This window comes from Mesocricetus auratus, unplaced genomic scaffold (genome assembly GCF_017639785.1).
Source record: "Mesocricetus auratus isolate SY011 unplaced genomic scaffold, BCM_Maur_2.0 Super-Scaffold_4256, whole genome shotgun sequence".
Taxonomy (NCBI): domain Eukaryota; kingdom Metazoa; phylum Chordata; class Mammalia; order Rodentia; family Cricetidae; genus Mesocricetus; species Mesocricetus auratus.
Window position 1 is genome coordinate 126,425,835 of NW_024429182.1, and position 16,081 is coordinate 126,441,915.

At 42.5% G+C, this 16,081-nt stretch overlaps 1 long non-coding RNA gene across 14 annotated transcripts in view; it reads right to left on the bottom strand.

Moving 5' to 3' along the window:
- The window catches only part of LOC106022299, a 46,626-nt gene that overhangs the window by 25,010 nt on the left and 5,535 nt on the right, over positions 1-16,081 (bottom strand). For 3 of the 14 annotated variants that reach the window (XR_005870497.1, XR_005870477.1, XR_005870494.1), the window contains exons 2-3: positions 2,007-2,125; positions 78-185 (exon numbers count right to left, since the gene is read on the bottom strand). The exons of 7 other annotated variants lie outside the window; for them this stretch is intronic. This is a non-coding gene — a long non-coding RNA (uncharacterized LOC106022299). The remainder of the gene's footprint in view (positions 1-77; positions 186-2,006; positions 2,126-16,081) is intronic. 4 more of the 14 variants (XR_005870483.1, XR_005870479.1, XR_005870485.1 and 1 more) reach the window with 2 other exon arrangements.

Sequence of the window (16,081 nt, forward strand, 5' to 3'; positions counted from 1 at the left end):
AAGGTAAATTTTTTTGCATCCAAATGGTAGGTTCACTATCCCTGGTTAATGTGCTTCTGCACATACATGATACTGACCATTCGACAAAAAGGACTTGTGCCATGAAACGGTGAGCAGGAGTGAGCTTGGAGGAAAATCCGCCTCTTCTATCTATAGATGGAGGAGAAGCATACTTCCAAGTTTTGCTGTATCATAAGACAAAATAATCTTAAATAACATATGTGAAGCTCAATACATAAAAGAGCTCTGGAACCACTATTTTCCTAAGACTGCAAGTTTGACTCTGGAAGTTAAATGAAAGTTTTGCTGTTACATTACACTGAACATCTATTTCTTTATTTTGTGAAAGTTATTCCAGGATAGTTCTTTTCTTAAGAAATGTACACTAAATGAAGATCCCGGCCAGCAAAATACTACTGGTACCTTTTGAGAAGCTGACTATATTTCATACTATTTAAAAATTAAAATCTGAAAACATGAAAGTCATGGGTTCTGTCTTCTTCTAATCTATGGTCCCCAAACTACTGTTCATAAAAATAAACTTTACAATGTCTTTGAGGATCCCAAAGAACTCGAGTCAAGATTTTTTTTGGCTCCAAAAGAAAGCAGTTTTGATATTCAGGAATTTGGCCTCTCTTAGTCAATCCCCAGAAGAGAAAAAAAAATCAGCTAATCTTAGCAAGACAGTGAACTGAAGGGATTTGGTCTTCTAACTTGATCCTTGGTCATGTTTTAAAATACGATCAAAACAGTGAAGACTGGGAAGACATTGAAAATCTCCAAAATAGCTCGAAATAGAAAAGTCGAGTTTCTCTTTAAAGAACTTTTCTGTGTCCAAATTAGACACCAGCTAGGATGTTGGTGGAGAATAGTTTCAAGGTTTCTTCTGCCATTGCCTTCTGACTGGCAATCAAAACGCATGCACTTAGCACAACGACTGGGCTACCAGATCATTTGCCACAGGACTGAATGTCAGGGTTTTGCTGGTCAAGTACTCCAGGTGTGACTCTGGAGAGCAAACCAGCCGAAAGCAGACATAGCTAACAGACCTGGGCAAAGGATCCGCGCAGCATACAAGCCACATGCACTGCCACGAATGCACAAAACTGACTGGACTCTGCTCTAGGTCCTTGATAATGCAAGCATATTGTGAGCTCTGGAAGAATTTTAATCTACACGGTTTGAAAATCGAGGCCTTTTAAATATGCTGCATACAATGTGTGATGGTCATCGCTTAGACGCTGCTCCATTATCCTTCTCCATTTGGAATGAATGAGGCTAATTAATTTCAGGCCATACTTGATGAGGTCAGCACCATACGAGGGGTGCGTGCTAGACATTGCTAATCTCTTTCAGCTGAGAGTGATGAATTAAAGATGAAGCATGCCTTTGCAGGCCTAATTTAGAATGTATATCAAAAAAAAAACTACAGCAAATAATACTATCCCCTACAACAAAGGAAAACTTGTTCTCTCAGGCTCCGGGACTTGGGTTGGTTTTAAAGACATTTTCGGTCCTCTTTGGACTTCCAGCTGTGGATGGGTGAAGCATCTCTAGAAAATCAAGCCACCTCTCACACACAGCCATGGAGACAAAAGGTGGGATTAAAGGGAAGAAAGAAAGAAAATAAAAACAAAATACAACAATCAGGTTTTGATCCTTTGTGTATTAAAATTCTACCTACATATGAGGCACAGCCTCCCTGCCCCCCTTTTTTTCCAGAATTATCAGACTAACAAAGATTTCAAATTAGAATACCTGTATTCAAGTCCTGGCCACCCAGCCCTGATGGGATGTTTCAAGTAATGCACTAAATGAGGCAGCCTGGTTTTGTGTGTGTGTGTGTGTGTGTGTGTGTGTGTGTGTGTGTGTACATGTATTATTGTTTTTTGTTTTGTTTTGTTTTGTTTTGTTTTTTAAGCAGATATCCTAATGAGGCTTATTAGGTTTTTCCATGTCCTAATTTTGAAAGCCAAAATAGATTGACCAGGTAGATAATGCCATACCTTTTATTAAGCCAAGAAAGAAAGTGTAATACAGATGCCTCCAGGCCAAAATGTTCTTACGAAAGTTAATGCTAAGCCAACTTCTGGAACTGTGAAAAGGAGGAGCTTCCTTCTAAACACTGAAGAGAAGAAAGAATTAGTCATGATTTCTCAAAGGTGGCTATTACAAGTCCCTAAAGGGAGTAAGGAAGGAATTGTAGCTCAGAGATTGGCAAGAAAAAAGAGGTGTCTGGGCATATCTTGAATGAGAATCACTGACAGGTTATTCCAGCGCTTGGGGTTTCTAACTGGTGGCCAGGCCAGCTCCTGACTTTAGATCCCAGTAGCTCTCATTAGGACAAGCCGCTTCAAATTACATCTAATCTACACGATGAATCAATCTTTCATCCCTTTAATTGCTTCTGAAAATATTTATATTTCTTAATAATGCACATTTTGTCTTGTAACTTCTGATTAAACCCAGACGGGCGTTCCCAAAGCAGGCAATGGCCAAGCAAAGACAATTTGGGACAGGAAAGGGAAGATTTGCAAGACAGGCTTTTCTTGCTGGGAAACTATCAAAATCGAGCTGAAATAAACAACAATTGGGCAGAATGTTGTTGCAATCTAATAGAAATTAGATTGTTTATTTTTAGACACAGGATCTCATGTAGCCCAGGCTAGTTGGGGCTTGCTATGTACTTGAGGATGACCCTGACCTGCTGACCTGTCTGTCCCCACCTCCTTAGGAAGGGGATTGCAGATAGGTTGTACCATGCCTTTCTTATAAAGCTTTCCTACTGTATGATTCTTTATCAAAGTTCCAGCTATCCAGCTGGTTAGCTTTGTTAAGTTTCACAACAGATGATTGTGAGAGAGACTCAGAAAAATTTCCACATTAAAATCCAGTAACAACTCACCCAAAGTATCACATCATACAAACAAAACAGCTGGGAGATGGTGGTGCATGCCTTTAATTGAAGTACTCAGGAGGCAGAGGCAGGTGGTTCTCTGTGAGTTCGTGGTCAGCCTGGTCTACAGAGTGAGTTCCAGGACACCCAGGACTGTTTCTCAGAGAAATCCCATGTCTCAAAATCCAAAAAATAAACAAGCAAAACAACAACAACAAACAGTTATAATACATAAATATCCAGAGGGCCAGAATTACTGGTTGAACAAGAAGCATAAGTGGGGGGTGATGTTGTCAGAATGGTATTGATTCATGGTTTGGGGACCAAGAAAAAAAGGGGCTCCATCTCAGTGTTGTCACCAATTAGCTGAGTTACTTGCCCATGCCTCTACAGACCCTCGAGTCTTCTTAATCCTGTCTGAAAACCAAAAAATCAAAGATTTGCCTCTCAATTTTAACTTGAATGATGTTTTAAACCACCTTCCCTACTTGAAGTACAGTCATCCCACCCTAGCAGAGAGTTCAAACAACTGAAATTCAGAGTGTAATTTTAATATAATAAAACCTGTTGCCTCTGTTCAGGAGGCCCAGGGTGGAGAATCATGAATTTAAGGCCAGTCTGAACATTAAAATCAAGCCAGACAGACAGGAAGAGGGAAAAGAGAGAGAAGCAAGAGAGGGAGGGCGGGAGGGAGGGAGGGAGGGAGGGAGGGAGGGAGGGAGGGAGGGAGGGAGGGAGGGAGGGGGAGGGAGGGAAGACATTGTGCCTTCACCAAAACCTACATCATCTTTATGTTTATTTTCTAAACTATATATATTTAGCTTATATATACATAATATGGTATAACCATAAACAGAGCATTTGCATTGTATTAAGCATCATGAGGAATTTGGAGATGATCTCAAACCAGCAGAGGCTGTGTGTAAATTGCAGACAAATACCATGCTATTTTGAGAAGAGACCCGAGCCTACATGGTGTTGGTCCAGCCCTGCGAGGTATTACAAGATGACTACTCTAGACATAGAGACAAAGAAAATAAAATAATTTCTTGTAGTGTTGAACATTCTTTTTGACAGTCTCTAGAATGGAGAAGCTATCCCTCTTGCCTAGCCATGAATGTGTCATAGCCACTCAACTCAGACATGGCAATTGCTTTTTGGTTCCTCTTCTCATTCTCAAGAGTGAGAAAAGTATTCCCAAGCATCATAGTGTGGTACCTTGAATCTAATCATTCCATTTTCCAGAGGAGGACAATAAAGGCCAGCAGAATGGAGGTCATATATTTTGTAACTGGCAAAACCAATGTTTACAGCAAAACTGGATAAAACTGAATTACAGGACTCAGGGCTGGGCAATAAGCTCAGGGTACATAGCTTTCTCTGAGTTCGTGAGGCCCTAGGGTTTGGTCACAAGCACTGCAAGTTATATAAACAAATAGTAGGCAAATACTGAGAAAGCAGCCCATGAACTACTCTGCACTGCCTCAGAATCTGAAATGTTTTCTTATTCAGAAAATAAGTGAGATACCTTGGACCCATGCAGTGTAATTCAAAGCTTCTTGAAATTAAATGCTGAGACCTAGAATTAGCTACCCTCATCATTGGCTTTGCAGTCAAATTTGCTGAGTGTCCCCAATTTACCACCAATGAGAGTTTCAGAAAGGTCTCTAAAATCCAGAAACCTCCTTTCCTTTTCTTGGGTTATTGAAATAATAGCAGTATCTATTGAAGAGAATTGTACAGAGACTATGTAGCAGGTTAGTGTTCACATTCTGTTACGTATTATAAGTCAGCTGCAATTAGCATTGTCACCATCTTTTAATCTCTATTTACAGAATGACTCAGATCGAAAGAAAAAAATCCCCAATAACAACTAAAAAAAAAAAAAGCAACATAGTTTCCAAGTCTCTGCTCCTACCCCTGACAACCCAGTCTGGGTTTACTCATCAGCAAAATGGGAATTCACAAAATACCTGCTTGAACAGAATTCCAATAGAAATCAAATGAATCCTGCATGTGAAGGCACTCTGTAAATAGCAAGAACACTACAAAACACAACAGTTGGTACTTTTATTAAGGCATAATGAGCCCAAGGTTGGAAAGACACTAGATGCTGAGAGTTGGTTAATAAATAATATAAGGAGATAATGACTTTTGTCTTGCTTCTCAAATAAATCACCTTCAAAACGAGATATGAAGGTTGGAAGGGGTGGTTCAGGTCTTTAATTGCAGCATTGGGGGAAAAGAGACTGGAGGCTCTCTGAGTTCTAGGCCAGCCAGAGCCAGTGAGGTGAGAGGGGTGCTGATTCTAACTTCAGTCATAGACTACATGTTTCATCAAATAGATCTCAACACATCCCCAACATGAGCTACATGCATTATCATTAAACCATTAAAAACTGCACATGGCTACCTTTCTCCACCATCCATTTCATTTTGTCCTTCTGTTATCTACCTAAACTCAAAATTCTCATAATTTCGTCTGACCAGAGGATTAGATAACTGTGAGGTCACAAAGTTAAGACAAGCAAATCCACTCTCTTTTTTGCTTTTCCATTAAGGGAGTGGGGGATCTAAGAGGGAAAATGAGCACATTTGCTGAAATATTAAATGATGACTTCCAAGAAGCCTTCATACTCATTAAAATACTGTCAAACTTCACAGTCTGACCAGCTGTCCATTTGTGTGTGAACTTTAAAGATATATTCATTATTGAGCTATAATTCAGCATAAGATGAAGAAGCATCTAGGGCTGGGGGATTGTTTTGTGAGTGGGATTATTAAGGAGTTGGGGCCCTAAAGGTATATGTCTATTTTAAAAAGAAATTTTCTGATCGCAGATAACTTCTCAATTTGATTTAGTGTCGAACGATAGTGATGGGGTTGATAAGTGAGCATTCATTGGTAATTCATCTTGGGCTGGTGGAAAGTTACAGCCAAGCAGTGCTTTCCCAACAGTGACAAGCCCTATTAATCTTCTTCAGACACATTTCAATAGGTGTTCCCATCTGTGGCTGACATCTAAACGCTCTGGCATCACTGGCGACTCGAAGACACCTTCATTTCAAGTTACACTAGTGAAAATGTGATACTAGATTGTACTCTATTTTTTAACCTAATTCTCTCTCTCCATTCAATTAGCCTTTCTTGCCTGGATTTTCTGCTCATGTGTAACACCATTTCCCAGGGAGAAAACTCCCCAAGATTTCGTTTTCTCAGAGATACACAGTACTCCCCCCCTCCGAGGTTAGCAGTGAACAACTTTTTTTTTTTTACAAATTAAAATCGCATATTCAGTTCTGACAGCCATTGATTGGCCTCTGATTGTGTCTGTCCTTACAAAGTGGAAGCTACTCAAATAAAGAGCTGCTGTGCATTGAGAGAGCTGAGAGAAAGGGGGGAGGCTATACAATCTATTTGTATTCAGATTTCAAATGCAATTTATTATTCCGAACTATGATGCTAAATTTTCATGTGGTGGGGTCCTGGAATAAGGAGAGACCATTAGAGAAAGAGGGTGGGGACAGTTGTGTTTTCCCAAGATGATCAGTGCTTAGATTGGAATCCTCCTATCTTTCTGAGTCTGCTGAAGGAATGCCCTTTAAACTGGGACATAAAAGAATCACTTTAGGGTACACCATTTCACCTAAATTGCCTTTATCCTTCCAGCAGTGTCCTCTAGCAAGCTGTAAGTTTAGTGTAGGCAAGAAGAGTATGTGTGTGTGGGGGGGGGTGCTTGATTTTGGATGGTACATACCTAAGTGCTTTCTAGTACCACTTTCTACTTCATAATAGGTCTGGTCTCACAGAGAAATTTGAATGGCTTTTTTTTTCTTGTGCACTTTAGAAATCCTTCAAAAATGAAAACTGTGTATTTTCATTTTTGGAAAGGTTAGATACATCCGCATAATGGATGGAAATTTTTTAGCCTCACTGAAGAATGTGGCCATGTGATCTCAGGAGATGTGTGGATCCAGGCACAAATATGCATAGGTGCTGTGTTGTTTGCATGTGTGCATGTATGCATATGTGAAATTGCATTCTCCAAAGTGTCCCCTCCCTCATGCAAACTCTTTGTCACAATGAGCATTTAAGGTCGTTGGCGATCTCAATCACCTCATCATAGGTGGTGAGTTTAAATGTGTTGTACTAATAACTTGTCCAAGAGAAATTAAATCCTTATATGTCAAAAGCACTCTTCACTGAATTATCTACAAGACAAGTACTTATTGAATAAATGTTGGGACCAATTTCATTTTAATGTGACTGACTGTATGTTTCAGAGATAAAAAGACTCAAACCTATAACTGTGTTGCAACAGTACACCCAACTTGTCTATTTCCATTACTGTCTCTCAACTTAGAATATGGAAAGATGCGCTCTCTCTCTCTCTCTCTCTCTCTCTCTCTCTCTCTCTCTCTCTCTCTCTCTCTCTCTCTCTCTCTCTCTGTCTCGTTGTTGTTCTGAAAAGCAAGGGGGAGAGATAGAAAACGCCTGGCATTCAGCCTAAAGAGAAATCATTGAAACAAATTAATCCTATGCCGTTTAAATTGACATGGTAGTCCATCATCAGAGGAGCCAAACTCGGAAAGCAATCTCGGATCTGCCCCACTCTTTCCCTAGCCCTGGAGGCACAAAGACAGATAGTAAAAGGAAGGGGGGTAGTCATAAACGTTAGAAATGCTTCAGAAAAAAATAAAACTGGTTCTATCGGCTTCTGCTGTCCTGCCTCTTCATACCTCCTTTGGAAATGTTCAACAGTTACTTTCCCAAGTTTGCCTCTAAGAGATAGGTCCCTATTTCCTCCTCCACCAGGCTGTCAGGTTCCTAACTCCAGCTGGCCATTGCCTGATCCCCTTGAAAAGCTAGGCAACTGAAAGCACTGAAAGTTATGCAGTCAGTTATGCAGAAACTCTTCCCAAGTGTTAGGAGATTCTTTGGGAGGTAGGTGGCAAGTAGGTTTGGTTTTGTTTGGGGTTTGGGGATTGAAGTGGTAAAGAGTGAAGAGAGTCTCTCTATTGTCCTCCCACTACCGTTTCTTTCTGCACTTGCTGAAAAAGATGATATAGTAATTTTAAAAAGAATTTTTTTCTGACTTCACTAAAAAGAGAGGCATGACATCCTGCCCTGCCATTTGTCACTTTACTTTTCTTTTTTGTTTTTTAGAGATTTAGTTTTCAAAGCTGCCTTCACTTCAGACAAGCCTAAGATGGCATGCTGTTAAAGTTGTATAATATGGAAGTATTCCATATTAGCAGTCAGATGAGATGAAACAAAACCTTATTAAGAATTCAATTGTAAAAACAATGTGCCTGTATTTCCAAGATATTGAATTCTAAGGGTTATTGTTTATTTTGGGGGGGAAGGGGTTCTCTTTAACTAAAATATGTGATATTGTTTTGTTTGTTTGTTTGTTTGTTTGTTTGAGAGAAGGAGGAATATAAGGGGGGTTGGGCAATAGACTACTCATTCCTGACTGGCCATACAAATCTGAACAGAAATCTAAATAATACTTAATAATGTTTTTAGCTCTTTAAGAAAGACTATTAGAAATATTTATATGGCAAACATTAGCCCTGTTAACAATGAGATAGTAACTGAAGACAGAGACTATCTACCTCACAATCAGAGGCTATAGGGCAGAAGGACATAAACTCAAACCATGTCTGAGAGATGTCCTGTTTTAATTTATCTAGGATACAATTGCTTCTAATTTATTTGGAAAAATTTTCTGTGTTACTCAAACTTCAAAATAAACATGACACCTCCGGTTCATCATTAGAAATTTTATTCGCTGATCTTTAAAGGTGCTAGATAATTCTGACCCAAGGCCTTTCAAGTACATAAGCAAAAAAGACATTTCTAGAGTAATAAACAGAGAGTCAAAGGCTTTCCTACATGAGCATCCACACCATAACAGTGTCAATTTTAAGACTTGTTAAGACAGAAATGGGGAAGTGGACAGACAGTTCCATTGTTAAGAGCACTTGCTGACCACACAGAGGGCCAGAGTTCCATTCCCAGCACCTCCTGTAACCAAACCCTCTCACAGCCTCAGCACACATGCGCACATAAAATTTTTAAAAAGTACAGATTTTGGGTGTTCTTTTTTAATAAAACCCTGGGGTCTAAGTAGTTCTTCATTAACTGAGGAACACTGAACTTATAAAGATTAGACATCTTTTATTTCACTTCAATGTATGTAGGAAATAATAGATTTTTGCAAGATAATACTTGATTTTGAAGGCCATTAAGTTAGCCAAAATTGCATGGGAGAAAAATCAATGGTTAGATAAGCTGAGTCTTTATCACTCAGAGGAGTCTATCAAGGAAAAAATAACTTTTAAGACACCTCAGTGTTGAAACTTCATGACACTAAATTCTTTTGAGTGTTTGGAAACATGACAAACAATAAGAAGAAAACATGCAACAGAAAATTGCAGCACCTCTGGAAGTAAATAAGCTAACATACAATATGCAAAGACATAGGCTTCCTTAATTTTTAACTTCTTGTCTTTGACATTTGACATATGATGTGATGTGGTCCTATCAAGAAATACCCAGCCCAACATCTGTCACTGAAATCAATATGTCTTTCCTTTAATGGTTGCAGTTTTACTTTGAATGTTTAAAGGGCATCATCTCAATCAATTGACCATAGTCATAGTTGTGTATATAGAAATCTCTTAGATAAAATTAATTAATGTGTAATAAGTTCTAATACGTGGATAGGAAATTTACTGTTCTCTAACTTACACTAAAAATAGCAAGGGCAATTTGTTTCCAAACATACAGCTTGAAAACCTTCAAGACAATATTTTCTATAATCAAGAAACTAAATGTGATATTTAAAAATCCCTCTTACAATTCTGTACAGAATTCCTTTGTTATTAACACATACCTACACATTTGCAAGAAAATAGCCTTTGAAGAAGAGAAGTAAAGCTGGTAATGTGAGTACCTAAATGTTCTCTAGATTAATATATAATGTTCCTTTATCTGGCAGCGTATCAATCGCTGGTCATCAACTTATTCTCAAATTATATCTCTATATTGAACTGGAGGTGAATAAATGTCCTAAAAAGTGAATCCTTAAATTATATTTCTCCGTCTAAAGTTTTCTTTGAGTGTGTAGTTAAAGGAATTTAAATCAAACGACCCCTCGTTTGTTGTGCTGCTGGTATTTGCCTGAAGTTCGCTTATGCAGCTAATTAACAATACTACTTTCCCTGGATATTTTCCTTACTAACACCTTCACTTGTAGCACTTGATACAATCAATTGAATATTTTCCCTTACATAGTAAAAATTAACTGTTGTTTTAAAGATTTCTTTACAGACTCTTGATAATGAAAGTATATAGAGTCCGAACATCATTCTTGACATTGTCCACTCCTAAATAAGGACTGTTGTTCACCTGGTTTCAGATGATCTTGGGACTTCCTCAACAGGAGTTAACTTGAAATGTAATGTTAGTATTGAAATCATGGATAGCCCATACTAAAATGGGCAGAAAATTTCCTGATGCCATCATCTATAGTCCAGTATTTAAGATTTAAGTCACCAATGAGCTGGAAAGTTAACACACACACACACACACACACACACACAGCCTTGAATTTCTGAATAAACAACATCAGGCAAAAGATGCTCACGGTGTGTGAATACCCTGCCAGTGCTACCAACTCAAAGTCTGAGGCTTGCACTTGAAGTGCCTTTTAGTGATTCTGCAAGCCATAATGGTTCTACCCTTGCTGCCTTGTTCCAGCTTGTCTTCCATCACTGGAGGTTTCAGGGAGCTCAGTCAGAAGTCTTCTTGCACTGCCTTCTGCCAGCTGCCGGGACTGTGCAGATGAGTGACAGCCTCTATCTAGTGTTTGAATATATGAACGTTTAATCCATCAAGGCACTTCTAAAACTGAGAGAGTACCTCCACCATGGGCTTGCACCTTCCTGCACAAGCCCATCATCTTGGCACCCACAGAAATGCCACCACATTTGGAGCCAACTTAATAGATTTTCCTAATCTCATTCAGACTTTATGGCTATAATTTGGGAGCTGACACTAGTTTAAATTAGCTTTTGCTTCAATGAGAGAAAGTAAACTATGTCTTGGGATTTGATTTTTAAATCTCTTACAAGATAATTGTGTGTGTGTGTGTGTGTGTGTGTGTGTGTGTTTGAGAGAGAGACAGAGAGAGAAAGAGACAGAGACAGAGACAGAGAGATTTTTAAAGTGATTTGGGTGGTCAGTTAAACAGGGGCGGGGGAATTCAGTACATCCTATTTTCTTATTCCCTAAAGTCTGTCTTCCTGGAGTATGCTGCCTTGATGGATGAGACTGTTGTCTCTGAATAGAAACCCCTGCTGCTGGGGGGGGGGTTGTTGAAGTTAGGGTGGGGCATAAGTGAAGGGCAAAATGCTCTCAAACCCTTCAGGGAGTGTTCTCACTTCCTCTCCCTTTCCCTCCCTCCTTCCCTCTCTTCCTTTCTTCTTTCCTCATGTCCTTCCTTACATTCCTTTTAAAATCAATCTTCACTAGGTAAATTGTGTAGTGAACCTTCATTCTGTAGCAAAGAGCAATAAGGGTTAATGGAGACCAAACTGTCTCTCCCCTAGGTCAGCGGTCTCCTAGCTTCCAAGGCAGGAATCGGGGTTACTAAGAGGGGAGCAGGAGGCTGGTTGCCTCACACCTGAACACACCATTTTAATCCACTGGGATTCTTTTTTAGTTTTTAAGTCTCCCTTCTGGAAAATGGTGAATTGAGTCTTTAGTTAAGTTTCCTGTTGCACGGAAGCACACACAGGTTAGCCTGAACTGAATACTCCAAATTCCTTAGAAAATCAAGCATTGGGAAGGAACATCTTTCTACACATATATGCACATATATGAAAACATGTGTACAGGCATACACACAGTAGGCAACTATCCGTTTCTTATGAAAGATTTTTTTCCTGCCTTTTGAAGAAAAGATCAGAAGCAGGAAAACGGCAAAGAATTGTTCTCTTTCCTCACCTTCTGCCCCAACCCTTCACCTCCAGAAATTAGTGCCTTCTAGGTTGTTTACAGCTGTCTAGAAGGTCTAGGTTTGTAAACAGTAGCGTAGCGAGACTCGCGCATCAAGGGGTGAAAATCCATTTTCGAGTCAGAACATAGCTGCTCGGCTTTGCGGAGAAGGATTTCTACCCCCTTCCAGTAAATTTTACCGAACGCCTCGTGAACCGCAAGACTTTATACCTTGGCCAGTTTAGCTCCCAGCATCCAATCTTGGGATCCCAAACAGGTCCCCAACGACTGCAGTGGGCCTGATCCCGCGGAAGCTGATTTCCCTGTGACCCAGAGGAAGAATCCACAGTCCTGCGGCTTCTATCGCACCTCCTGTATTAGTAGTCCTCGCCCACCTGCCCAGGAACCGAGCTGCGAACCTAGAATCCACTGGTCTTTCAGATTCCTTGCTGCGGGGGGGGGGAGCTCGCCATCCGGTGGCCATCCTGGCCATTGGGCCAGTAGCTGGGAAATCAGTCGGCGAGGTTGGGCTACTGGGTCCCCTTTTGGGATTCTAAGTAAGATGGAGGTTGATCAAGGAGAAAGTTGGGGAAGCTCGGAGTGGCATCTAAAAGGCGCCCCTAAAATACCAAGTGAAGAATAAAATCCATTGGGGCCACATATTGGCTACTCAGGCTGCCTGGAGACACTACATGTGGGGAAATGTGTCCGTGGTCCCCGCTCCACACGAGCCACCAACTCGGGTGGTCACCTGGCCAGTGTCACTCCCGGTATAGGGTCTGTGGCTCCCAAGCTCTTGGCCCTGCCGCGACTCGTTTATCCCTATCTGAGAAGCCGGGCGGCCAACCCTTATCGTTAGCTGCCCTGTCACCTTTCCCGTCGAGGACAGAGGGACCGAGGCCTTCGCTGGAGCTCCTAGGCGGTAGTCCCGCCATTCCCCTCGGGGCTGGCTTCCTCCCTCTCTGCCCCGCCAAATCCCCGCAAGTCAGGTCCCCCTTCGTCACTCCGGGGGCTTCTAATCACTCCTTATCGATTTCCCTAACTCTTTTCATCCCGTTGAAGACACATCTTAAAACACTCCAGCCCGGAGTGTGCTCTGGGCTTTATCCACACTAATAAAATGATTTACCCTGCTCTCTGCGCTCTCCTCACAGAGGAAAATCGTTCGAGCCCTGGCTATTCGTGTGTGATCAGTAAATATTTAGTGCGGTGACATCCTCAGCTAGGCTTCGGATCGATGCGGGGCCCACCGGGAGGTGTGCGCGCTGCGGGCGGGGCCGCGTCGGGCCCGCCGCTGAGAGGACTCCTGGTGTCCTGGCCACCAGCCGCAGATTTACAGCCCGGGCGGGAGGCCCAATGAGGAGAGAAGTGGGGGGCAAAGCGCGTCTGGAAAATTGCCTTTTCAACCTTCTTACTTATGACATTCAGCCACTTCCCCCAGACTGCCACTGCCTCCTCCACTACCCCCTCCCTCCCCCAGGACGTTCAGGGCACCCCGAGAGCCCTTGCGGAGACCGTGAGACGCGCTAGCGTCCCCGTGGCCTAGGACCACCTATCAGAGTCCTGCGTGGCCGCGCAGGGAGGCCCCAGCCCCAGCTTTGAGGGTCGTCCCCTTCGGGACACGATGCTCTTCGCCCGCTCATGCCTCCTAGGGCGGAAAAGTGGTGGAGGAGCTCTGAGCTGCAGCTGCATTTTTGGGACCCGCTTCCCCGCCACCCTTTCTGCGACCCTTGGCCTTTGTGCTCCTCCAACATCATGTCTTTGTCGCCAGTCCGACCGCGCAGGTCTTCTGGTGGGAACTTTACTTTCTTCACCACCAGACGTCCCTTTCCGGAGGAGCAAAAAACGCGCTTAGCTGTGAAGTGTTGAGAGCCCCCCCCTCGCCCCTGACTCTTGGCTGCCAGAGGGCTGTGGTCCAGGTGGCTAAGGTGTCAGCGCCTGCTCCGGGCGTGCTCACACAACTCCATGATTACGTAGCCTCACCTTGACCCGGGGACCCCAGGAAGCGGGCCTGAAGCAGAGTGAGCACTGCAGGGCCTCATCTTGTCCTGCCACCTGGGACGGCTAAATTGCGGGAGCAATTGAGGAATATCCAACCACCCCTCCTTTGCCCTTAGACTTGGGGTTTCGGGTCTGCAAGTCTTCGACCGCCACCCTCCCACCTGTTGTTAACTGGCCTGATTTCCTCTCACCTGAGGCCTGGGCCTTTGCAAATCCCGTGGGGCCCTGAGAAGAAGGTGCAACCCAGCTGTGTCCACGAACCCCTGTCTCCACACCCTAATGCCCTCGCCTTTGTCATAACCATGGCTTTCTAAAACTCCATATCTGCTGAGTCTATCTTTATACTAATGCATACTTAATTGGTCAGTCTTGACTGTCCGTATAAAACAATTTAATTAGGGTGCTTTTTTTCTTTTTCTTTCTTTTTTTTTTTTTTTTTTTTTTTAGCTTTGGAGAGCAAAGGGAAGAAAATCTGCCCGATGCTTAGTGTATTTAGCACCAATACAGGCAGAAAATGTAGCACAAGTTTTTGGTTGAAAGAGCACCTCTGTGTCCATTGAAGGGCGTTGATCCGAAAACGCAGGAAGGACAAGTAAAATCGATTGGAAGCGACCCTCTCTGTCCCTTTCACACCATTCAGAAACTCCATTCCTTCTAAGACAAAGACCAGAGCCTTGGGAATTCTCAGGGAAAAGGAGGACTCCAGTCCCACAAGCCTTGAACACTTCTTTCGAAACCTTCAATATTTCATTTTAAGCTGCACTTGGTGCTGGACTCCCACATGTGTGTTTCACCCATACACACACACACACACACACACACACACACACACACACACACACACACACCAAGAGCCCTGCAGTTTCGCCACCACCACCACCATGCCATTGCTGGGTTGTTGTTTCAGGCGGGGCGGGGCGGGCCTGCCTTTTAGGGTTAGTGCGTCTCTCACCTCTGACCCTCAAGATTGGAGTGACTGCCAGGGTTCTAAATTTGGCTAAAGTTGAAAGAAAAGGACCACAAAGTAATTACTGCAAAACCCAGCTCTGGTTCAGGGCTTAAGCTACCATCCCCAACAGCCACCTCCATCCTTAATCTTTCCCCCTTCTCCGGCAATGAACTACCCTAGCCACCTCTGAGGGACGGAGCTGAAGTGGTCAGGACTGCATCTCTGGGTGGTGATGAGTTGCCAGGTCTGATTGGTCTTTCATTAGGTTATCCCAGGCACCCAGACTGGGCAAGGTGCTCATCTATCAGACCTGGCATGAAAAGAAGAGGGAGGAGGGAGAGAAGGAGAGAAGAGAGACAGAGAGAGGCTGGACTGAGATCACCTTCACCTGCCCTGAGCCGGGCCTCCCTGTTGGAGATCACTGGACCTTCAGCTAGGATGAAGGGGGCGGGGCGGAAGGGAGGGGGCACTCCTGAGTCACACACGTGGCCTCCTTCTAAGAGACAGAGTTCACCTCCTCTCGGGAGGAGTCCCATCAGCCATCCACTCAGTGTAAATGATGAGACAAACCGCAAGGAAAAACTTCTGTAGCCCATATTTATGGTATTAATGAATAGTTAAAAAAAGATTTACACTTCTTATGATCAATATTCTGAGTTATTTCCCTCAAAGTATATAATTACAGTGTCTTCAGAGTTTTCATCATTGTTTGAGGTGGCAAAACCATTTGTAATTTTCATTAGCCAGTAAACATGTAATTAACATTCAGCACTGTGTTTAACTTAATTCCTGTTTAAGACAAGGACAAGAAGCAGTGAAGAGCGTTAGTTCCATTTGTCAAGTCTGACATTCATCTTACCATAACAGTTTCCTAAAATAAAAGATCCATGTTTCCCCATTATTCTTCTCTTAAAACAAAACAACAACAACAACAACAACAATTCATTAGTTAAGACTGTACTAAACTGCAAGAAGCAGCTCGGTCCAGGCTCAATTTTTGCTAGTTATTGTATCTCTGCTTCCTTTATTCGTTTGGGGGAATTGATAAAGGGAGGGGATGAATTAAGTATTCATTATTTGAAGGCATGAAATGGGGAACCCCTCCCCCCAAAAGAAATAGATTTCCTCTTCAGGAAAGTTCTAGAATGGGCAGTAGAAAGGGGAGGGAGGCACTAATCCACAGGGGAGAGAGAGAGAAATCATTTGGGTGGGGGCGACTTGAGTTAAAA